We start from the raw sequence: 8,313 nt of genomic DNA, 5'->3' as shown, positions 1-8,313 counted from the left end.
GTGGCTGCCTCATTGCCCTCGAGCTGGGCCGCAGCAGGCGGCTTCTTCGGCAGCAGGAGAAAGGGCACTTCAGAGCCTTCCGTGCCTTCCTCATCGTTCTCCGTCTCAAGGTCACTTGCTGCAGGAAGTCTCTGCTCCAAACCCAGGTCAGGCGCGCAACATGGCGAGACGTGCTGAGGGTGTGCGGGGGTCAGTAGCAGCGGGTTTGCCGCCGGATCGGAGAGCTGGTCACTGTCCGGGCGCTGATCCGGGAAATGAGCCGGGCGTGGGGACGGAGCTGGAGAAAGGCACTTGCCGGAGAGCAGGCGGGGGTCCCACGGGAATTTCAGCTGCAGGATCTGTGGCTCCAAGCCGGCCGGTCCCCAGGAGGGAGGGGCCAGGCTCTTTCCCACGGGCTGCCCCCGGTGGCGTTTGAGGGTGGCTCGGGACATCGACTCTGGTAGAGACCCTGGGTTTCCAGGGAGGCCACGCCAGCCACGGGCTCCTGCAGCACGTGGTGGGTGTGGACAGTGTCTGCCAAAGGGACCCTGCCTCGGGGAAACCCAAGATGTCCAGCTGGCCCTTCCACACTGGAAGTTTGACTCAGGGCAGTCATGTCACTCACGATTCTAATGACTTAAATACATCGCTTCTGTAGGCCTTGCTGAAGGGGGGGTGATTCTTCATAACCAGGACTCTAATAACCACGACTTCAGAGAAATGACATTTCAAAATAAAGAGCCGACGGATGCCACGGGGTGAATGTTGCGAGCCCCTCAGTGCAGGGGCTTGGACTCCCGCAAGGTGGGCAGGGCCGCCCCGTCCGAGCCTCTGCGCTCACGGCTTCCCTGCCCCTCTCCAAGGACAGAGCTGGAACTGTCCTCTCGGACAGCTGTGGTACCGGCTGAGTGGCCGTCTGTACGTGCCGGGCCCGTCTGTCCTGCCTCACCCTTGACAGGTCGCGATGACCTTACCTTCTCTTTGATTCCTTTCAGCCCCGCAGCTTAGCGTGGCTGGTGGGGCACAGGGCACGGCCTGGGGCTGGGGGCCCGTTGCCAGCCACGTGCGGCCGAGGTCAGTGCCCGCAGCCAGTGCCGGCCCGCCGCTGTCCAGAGCCCCGGTAGCAGAATCCCTCCGAGTTGGCCCTTGGCCGCAGCAGGGACCAGACTTGACCTCTGGCCAGACGCCTTTCTGCTCGGATGGCTCACGTGCTGTTTCTCTTAGCACCTGCCTTCGTCCCCTCCTGGAGACTGTCTGTGCCTTGGTCAGTGCCTCCGACCATGGTGTGGGAGGAACCCCGGGAAGCCGGTCCACACCTACCTGAGCGCATGGCAGCCACGCTGCCTTTTTATCCTGAGGCGCTGTCCTCCAGGTGCCCGCCTCGTAAGCGCGTGGGAGGTCACTCCTGCCTCCCCTGCTGGGCGGCCGGGGCGGTGGGGGATGCCGGGCATGGGCTCCAGCCCCTCACTGTCAGGAGGAAGCCACGCAAACCACTGGTTTTCTTCTCTATCAGAGACCCGGCTTCCAGCCCTTCTGATGTGCAGAGTCCCTAGGGAGCATGAAAGCCCAGCCGGTGAGGGCTTCTGGGTCAGAGAGTGAAACCCGGAGCCCCTCCCGCCCCAGACCACACATCCTGGTGGCGGATGCATCTGTCCGGCTTTCAGTGAGGGCGTGAGACGGTGCTCGGCGGCCGTGCTTGTGACACAGGGAAAGTCAAGTTATCAAAGGTCACCAGAGAGGGACCTACTTAGATTTTAACCAGTGACAACGTGACAGAAGAGTGGACATGACCCCACTTGTCTTTGTAGAGGGGGTGAGCAGGTGCGGGGGCGCTGGGGGTCTGCGGGGTCAGGGAATGGGCTTTACGAAGAGCGCAAAGTGGGTGAGTGGTGACAGGAAAACCAATCTGTTGGCCTCTGCCCCCAGTCCCTGGTGCTGGGCCCCGCGTCCCGTGGAACTTGCAGGCATTATGATCGTGGTCCTTCCGGTGAGGCCCTTACACGGCTCTTGGGGGGCTCAGCAGAGGGGCCCGGCCAGGAATAGAAGCTTGGAGCTCTGGACCCCATTCTCTGGGAGGGGGGTGGGCCTTGGTGGTGCATCAGGCTGGGGTCATGAAGCCGCACACAATCCCCCAACTGTGGGACTCTGGGTCCTTGCCGGTTCCGGAACACGTGGGGTGCTGGAAGGGGGTGCCCGGACCGGGCCCGGCGCTCCTTCCACACCTCGCCCTGCACCCTCCTCCTCGGCAGCTCCTCTACGTTCCCGAGTTCTCGGAGCCGCTCCAGCGAGCCACCAAACCCAGCAGGGGGTCACGGGCACCTCCGTCTGCAGCGGCATCGAAGACACAGATGCGGCTGGGGTCTGACGTCGGGGAGGGGCTGCCTGGTGGGACCGAGCCCTTAACCCCTGAGGTCTGACGCCGCCTGCAGGGAGCCAGCGTCCGCACCCAGGGGAGTCGTCGGACTCCAGCCGCTGTCGCAGGACTGCTTGGCGATGGAGAGAGGACGGCCTTTCCTGGAGGCCCGCTCTGTCCTGAGGTCTGACCGCAGGGCAGCAGGGGTGAGGCTCAGCACGCTGCCCGCAGCGATGCAGCACTGAATGCCGTCTGTGTGTCCGGCATGCAGAAAGAGCCGTAGTGTCGGGCGAATGAAGCTTTTCTTGTCAGCAGAACCCAGGTCCCCAGGTGACTCACCGCCCTGGTGACAGACCCGGCCGCTGGGTCCCCAGCGCACGGCAGAGTGGGCTCCTCTCCCACAGACATCTTCATGGCCCCTCTGTGGGGACACCTCCTCCTCCCTGGGGGAGGACACGTGCCATTAATGACTGAATGCTCGCGGCCCTTTGCCTGCCGGGACGGGGATGGGCAGGGCCCCAGCCGAGGACCCGTCCCTTCAAGGAGCAAGTTTTCCAGTGGGGGAGGGGTAGGCCGGGAGTTCACGGTAAAGGTGCCGGAGACGGAGTCCTGGAGACCAGTGCCGGTGGCCCGCGTGCCGACGGGTTGTTGAAAGAGAAACCTTCATGGGAATGACACGTCCAGCCTGGCCACGTGGTCAGGGACGGCCAGGGGCCCCGGGACCTCTGCCGTGGCCAGCATGGGTGATGGATGGGGTCCCCCTAGTGGGGAGATGCGTGTCCCCCCAAAAATACGTCTAAGTCCTGAGGCCTGGTGACCTTGTCTCTCTCTCTCAGGGGTCCAGCTTCGCCGTGCCCCAAGCTGCCTGCGCGGGAGCCCGAGTGCCGTCCCTGGGGTTGAGGAGGCTGTTTTCCAAAGCGTTTGCCTGAGCCCCCGGCTTCGAAGCTTAGCTGTCATTTTAGGTAGGAAAGGGGACTTGGGTCAAGATTAACAAGTGTGCTTTGGGACAGAGCGGCCCCCTGGCAAGACAGGGTCCTCCTCGCCTACGGAAGCTGCCAGAAGGGCTGCTGGTGGTTGCCTCCTTCACATGCCCACGGGCAGGGGGCCCTGCTGGGGGTCAGACCCCTGGGAAAGAAGCAGGGGCACAGCCGTTTCCTGGGAGAACCTGGCCATGGAGACTGTGGTCTGGGCAGATGGAGCTCCATGGGGGCTTAGTTCGGCACAGCCGGCGAGAAGGGGCGAGGTCCCGGCTCTGCAGCTGTCAGGACAGGTCACCACGAGCTTCGGGATTCTGCTGCCCAGGGCCCGGCGGGCGTCCAGGGGCCCCCAGGGAGTGAACGAATGCCTGTGAGAGTGAGCGTATGTTGTGCTGGGGTGCTGTGGGTGGGGGTGGGTGTCCCTACTGGGGTGGGCCGGGGCTTGGGGGGTCATGGGGTGGGCCGGGGCTTGGGGCGTCATGGGGTGGGCCGGGGCTTGGGGGGTCACTGGCCTTTGCCCTGTCCTGTGGGCCCGCCTCCCCACCTTGTGCGACCGGGGCAGGCTTCTCCGGGCTCAGGACATGGGGAAAGGCCCAGGTGCTGTGAGCAACCTTGGGCCCTGGGCAGGTAGACAGTTGCACCAGCCCCGAGGGGACAGTCACCAGGACGCAGGACGCTGCTGGGACCTGGGAATGGCTCCTCCTTGGTGGTGGGGCGGCAGATCCCCGGGTGGGCGCCTTCCCGGACCTCCTGTCCCAGAGCCGCCGTCCGCGGAGTTCCGGCCACATCCTGGGTGCCCTGGGCTCCGTGATTCCAGGAGGTGGACAGGCCTGGCCTCTCCACGTCCATGACACGGGGGAGTAGGGCGTTCGCTTCTCTGGGACAGCTACCTTTTCTTCCCTGGTGGTGCCCTGTCTTCCCATGCGGGCCCCGTGCCCTCGCGCCTGGGGTCCTCGGACGGGTGGCCGCTCCCAGCAGCGTGTCCTTGGGCTGAGTTCCAGCGAGTGAGCAGGGGGACACGAACAGCTCCTGCTCCGAGGCGGTTTACAGTAGAAATGACACCACTGCGTGACCCTCTGTTGATTGTTCACAGCTTTTCAGACAATTCTGAACTTTGCTGTCGCTCAAGGGAGCCCCGGGCTCCGACGGGACAGCCGAGAGCTGGACCCTGAGCCTGCAGACGGCTGTCCTCCTGCCTGAGGCTCCGTGGCCGATGGAGGGGTGTCCTTGTCGGCTCTGGGTTCTCCGGGGACCCCTGCGCGGTCGCCCTCTGCGCTGGCGGCTCCTCCCCCGAGTGTCACGCGGCCGACGGGACTCAGCGTCAGCTGCGTTGGGGTCGCGCCCGGAGCGACAGGGGCACAGGGCAGTCGGTCCTCAACTGGGCGGCGTCCCCCTCGCGAAGACAAGTCACTTGGCACCTACCCTGCGTCCGACGCGGGGCCTGGTCTGGTCTGTGGGGACACTCGGATCCCGGTCCAGCCCCAGGGTTCGAGGCCCGAGCCCTCTGCCAGCAGGAGGCCTTGCCCAGCGCAGTCAGGGGGCCAGCTGGGGGATCAGGGCGGGGGAGCAAGCCGGGAGGCACGGAGGGGCCGCACGCCCGCACCTCCCAACGCACTGACCCATTTTTCTCTGGAGAACTAAATATACAGTCAAGTGTGAATTGGGGCTTCCCCCGCCCCCCCGAAGGAGCAGCTGGGGGAGAGAGATGGGGGGGCGGGAGCTCGGGGGTGCAGGGGTGGGGTGCAGCTGCGGACAGGGTCAGGCACCTATGACCAAAAGGTGTGACAGCCAGTGTCCCACCTGAGGGTAGGCCGGTCCTTGGGGCCCGAGAGGTCTGCATCCTGGGTCCGTCCAGCAGGGGCAGGCCCAGGACCGGCCTGGGACCCGCAGAGGCTGCGATCGCGCTGCTTCCTCCCTGCGTGGGGCGGGGGTGCGCATCCGCGGCTCCTCAGACCAGACGGACGGAGCCTCTCCGGTGGGTCCGCCGGGGACTCACTGCACCGCAGACCAGTGCCCTCCTCTGTGCCGGGGGGGGGGGGGCACGGGGCAGGGGGGGGGGGGGCGGGACGCAGCCCCGTGGGGGCGGGATGACCTCTGTCCCTGCGGGTCCTTCTGCCCCGTGCTCCTCCCCCTCCTCCCCCAGACCTGGGAGCGAAGGTGAGGAAGGCTGATTTCTGGAGGACGGGGGAGGGGGGCCGTGAGCCCGGCGGGGGCGGGAATGGCGGGAGGAGCCTGTGTGACACCCGGGTCCCCTGGGTCCCCTGGGCTCCACTGCAGGGGGCACAGCCCCTCCCCAGGGACTCAGAAGCCTGAAAGCAGGCATCCGCAGACAGCGACATTGCCTCAAAATCCAGGTGCTTTCAAAGGGTCAGCTTGGTTTTTTTTTTTTAGGTATTTCAGGAATTTTTCCCTTTAGATGTTTGGTCAAAGGCGGACGTGGGTTTGACATTTATCCTAGGAGAGTCCAGCAGTATAGTTGAGGAGATAATCCTCGAAGATGCCCTTCCCGCGCTCACGGACACACGTCTACTCACAGGAAGTGGTCGTTACCGCCGCGGCTGCCGCAGGAAGGGGCGGCGGCAGGTTAGACTTTGAAGCTGGAGCTGCTCCGGCGCCGGAGGGCAGACTGGACCCTGAAGCCCGCGGCCCTGTTTACCGCAGCCTTTCCCCCCAGGAATTCATAGTCCGTGCCTGGCCTTTTTTTTATCAGCTGGACGCCCCTCTTTGGAGAAGGAAGGAAGCTTTGTTATTCAGAGACAGTTGGGGAGAAAGAACAAAATTTACATCAAAGTCCAGGTGATTTGATGAATATTCATGTGGACAATTTAATCAGCGCCTGTTCATTATCTGCATTTCCATGTGAAACAGTTTCCTGGAATATAAATAAAGACCCAGAGCAATTGTTTTGACTTTCATTTCTGTCTTCAGTGTTGGGGTTTCTGGCTGCCTTCAGGACTGGCTGCCTGTGTAGCCGGAGAGAGGCCGTGTTGGGACCCCTTGGGCGCAGACCACGGGGACGGCCACTCTGGGATCCAGCTGCCCCTCGCGGGCACCTGGCACCTCTACCTGCAACACGTCAGGCCAGTCACACCGCATGGCCTCCCAGCAGGATGCCCCTTAGTCTCGGGAATAATCCAGTACAAATACAGGGGACAGGGTTGTCCATTGGACCCCGGGGTGGCGGGCCCCTGGGCTAGAGGTGACTGTTGAGGGTGGAGGGCAATCTGGGGGTCCCCTATGCCAGCTGGCCGCCCTGGTCATGGTTGTTCCTGGATGTCCCATAGGCGGGGACTGAGGTGCTGGGGGGCGTGGGTGGCAGCCGGGGAGGTCAGCCACAGGTCGGCCACGGCCTCACCTTCCTGCAGCTGCTCAGGCTGCATGCAAATCCCGCAGCCCCGGGGGCTGACCTCCCAGGGGTCGGCACGTGCGTCCAAGTGAAGTGACACCTTGTCTCACCTGTAAGCACGACAACACATCCGAGAACGGAACCCGGGGCCGGCTGCACGCAGGGCCACCTGGCGTGGCACAGGCTTCTGGGGGCCACTTGCTCCACAGATGTGCAAACCCTCTGACCCAGCCGCTTCTCTTCTAGAAGTGGGTCCTGGGGAAATGATTAGATATGATTTTGCATAGGAAGTTAATTAAAAGACTGTTTATAATCATGAAAAAATTAGAAACAATTGTCAGGTTTAATAACTAGAAGCCGGTGAGCAGCATTCCAGTTGCTCGTTGGAGCGGACCGTGCGGACCGTGAGCACAGCACCGACACTTTCTGCAGGACCACAGACCAGGCGGAGGGTCAGGCTTCACCCAGGTCTAGATCCGGTTGGCGACCGCCCAACGGCCACCGGGAGATCGGGGAGAGGGGCCCATGGAGGGCACATGCGGGCGCGGGAGCGACAGCGGGGGTGGCCGGTCGCAGACACCCACAGAGGATGGTGCATCCTCGGGGTCAGAGGCCGCAGCTCGGAGATGCCCGGGATGCACACGCGGACAGCACGGGCTACGCCAGGTCCAGCCCTGCACCAGAAGGTCCTTGCTCTGTAACCAGCTTTCTCCCCACGAGGAGTGACAGGGGACCTGTGTTCCTCTCTTCTCTGAGTCTTTGTGGTGTCCCCCAACTAACCTTTACCACTTTGGTAATCCCCAGAGAAATACAGGGAATGTCCTGTAAAAACCTGCCTCTGTGTGGTTTCCTACTTCTGTTCACCTGTCGGGGAGCCGGAGGCAGCCAGCATGTCCACTGTGGCCCCGGCCACGGCCCCGCCGTGCACCTGCTGGGCCTACACCCATGGCACCGGCCCATCCAGCTTTGGGAGCGGAAATGTGCCGTCCGGTCCCCTTGGTCCGCATTGGCTTCTCTGGGATGGCATTAAGAAAGATGGACTTCTCAGCGAGCCCTTGCGTGGGGACTGTGAAAGAGAAATGACCGGGGTCTTCGGGTTTAGTAGCCTGGTTCTTACGGTTTTAGCGCAGAAAGAGTGACGAGCTTCTAGCTTAACGTGCGTCACAGAAACAGAACAGCCGTTTTATTTCTAACTTTGTGGAAGGTGAACCTGCTCCCATTTTGCAGGAATAACTGTTTTGCAACATGATTTTTTGCTTTTAATGACCTCATTGAAATAAACCAAGGACGTCACCGGGGACAGAGATGGTGCCTCAGGGACAGCGTTCTGGTTCACGCATGGCCAGGGAGGTGAGCGCATGTCCTAGAGAAGATGCACCGTTCCGGCCACTGGAGCTGGAATCCTGGCTTTGGCTGGCATCTGGGCCTCCTCCCCAGGCCTCTGGTTGACATCATCCCCCTTCTGGGGTCAAGGGCAGTGAAATTCTGGAAATTTAAAAATATGCCCACATGGGGCGCTGGGCTGACGCGGCCCAAAGAGTGTGCGACTCTCGATGCGGGGTTGTGAGTTCGAGCCCCAAGTTGGGCGGAGAGATTACTTTAAAGTGAAACCTGAAAAAACACCTGTGCACAAATTCGCGGACACCCCTCCCTCCGAA

The 8,313-nt window shown here is 62.7% G+C and overlaps 1 long non-coding RNA gene across 7 annotated transcripts in view; it reads left to right on the top strand.

Annotated features, from left to right (window-relative positions):
* LOC132016883 (uncharacterized) overlaps window positions 1–6,224 on the top strand; it is an 11,205-nt gene extending 4,981 nt beyond the window's left edge. The window contains exons 2-4 of one of the 7 annotated variants that reach the window (XR_009404036.1): window positions 2,229–2,538; window positions 3,169–3,294; window positions 5,701–6,224. This is a non-coding gene — a long non-coding RNA (uncharacterized LOC132016883). The other 6 variants (XR_009404041.1, XR_009404037.1, XR_009404040.1 and 3 more) reach the window with 6 other exon arrangements.
* Window positions 6,225–8,313: the final 2,089 nt, after the last annotated feature.

The sequence above is a fragment of the Mustela nigripes genome, chromosome 4 (genome assembly GCF_022355385.1).
Source record: "Mustela nigripes isolate SB6536 chromosome 4, MUSNIG.SB6536, whole genome shotgun sequence".
NCBI lineage: Eukaryota > Metazoa > Chordata > Mammalia > Carnivora > Mustelidae > Mustela > Mustela nigripes.
The sequence above is the reverse complement of the archived record's forward strand: the minus strand, read 5'-3'. Positions and strand labels throughout refer to the sequence as shown.